General features: G+C 56.4%; 1 pseudogene; it reads right to left on the bottom strand.

The window, feature by feature from the left end:
- Positions 1–633: 633 nt before the first annotated feature.
- Positions 634–1,460, bottom strand: part of LOC146872008 (28S ribosomal RNA) — a 2,556-nt pseudogene continuing 1,729 nt past the window's right edge.

Here is a 1,460-nt window from a genome sequence, read left to right as displayed (position 1 = left end):
CCGGCCTGCCTGGGAAGCCCATTTTCTTCAACTATTAAGCCCCCACGTAGTGGGGGCTTACAGAGCTCTGGGGAAGGACAAAAGTTGGAGGTAGCCCAGCCGGCCGGCAGGCCAGCCATCTGGTCACCCAGCCCACAGGGCAATCTAGTCACCTTGCCCGCAGGGTCATGTGGTCACCCGGCCCACAGGGCCATCTGGTCGTGCAGCCAAGCGAACAGATAGCCTGGGACGACCCAGCACCCAGATGGCCTGGGAGGGTGCCATACCCAGTCGCCCTTGCAGTCCGGCCGAGGGTGGACAGGCACTCTGAGGCAGCCGCTCGTGAGGCTCCTTCCCTGGGGCTGCCGCTGCTCGGCTCCCTGCTTGACTTGCCTGGGAGCAGCGGGAAGGGGAGGCCCGGCTGGCCCAGGACATCTGGTTACCCTGCCGACCTGCAAGGGATGGTGGCCCCCGTCACCGCACCCCAGAGGGGCAGGGACGGGAGGCCCCCGTGCCAGAGGGCACGTGGTGGAGGCGGCCTCCCGCAGGCCCGTGTTATCCCCACCGTATCCCTCCCACCAGCCTGGCGGCAGAGGGACCCACCCCTGAGTGTGGTGGAGGAGGGGGTCCGCAGGCACCCACGCAAGGAGAGACAAAAGCTTGGCTCAGAGGATGACTTTCAATAGATCGTAGCGAGGTAGGTGCTCTGCTACTTACGAAACCCTGACCCTGACCCAGAATAAGGTTGTCTACGAATGATTTAGCACCGGGTGCCCCATGAACATGCAGTGCACTAAGGGCGATGGAGGCGGCCCCCTTCCGTCTGTGCTCCGGTCCCCAAGCGAGCGGCTCTACGCACCAGCCCTCGAGAGAGGCTGGCTATCCTAGGCCAACCGAGGCTCCACGGCACTGTGGTATAGTTACGATTTAGGGGGGATTCTGACTTAGAGGTGTTCAGTCATAATCCCACAGATGGTAGCTTCGCCCTATTGGCTCCTCAGCCAAGCACATACACCAAATGTCTGAACCTGCGGTTCATCAGTAGGGTAAAACTAACCTGTCTCACGACGGTCTAAACCCAGCTCACGTTCCCTATTAGTGGGTAACCAATCCAACGCTTGGTGAATTCTGCTTCACAATGATAGGAAGAGCCGACATCGAAGGATCAAAAAGCGACGTTGCTATGAACGCTTGGCCGCCACATAATCAGGTAATCAGGATTTTATCTTTATGGTGACTGATATAAAATCCATGTGTCTTTTTCACATTAAGTTTTAATCCTGTTGTTTTACTGAACTTTTCAATGATTTTCAGATTTGTACTCATTCCTTCCCAGCTGCTAAGTACTGCGATGTCATCAGCAAAGGCGAGAGCGGAGATTTGCTCAATAAGACCATCTGATCCGAATGTGAAGCCCTTACCGTTTTTCTGAAGATCACAAATCAGAGGATCCATGGCAATGTTAAATAGCAGTGGGGATA

Source organism: Triturus cristatus, chromosome 1_1, assembly GCF_964204655.1.
Source record: "Triturus cristatus chromosome 1_1, aTriCri1.1, whole genome shotgun sequence".
NCBI lineage: Eukaryota > Metazoa > Chordata > Amphibia > Caudata > Salamandridae > Triturus > Triturus cristatus.
This window is presented reverse-complemented; position numbering and strand designations above follow the sequence as displayed.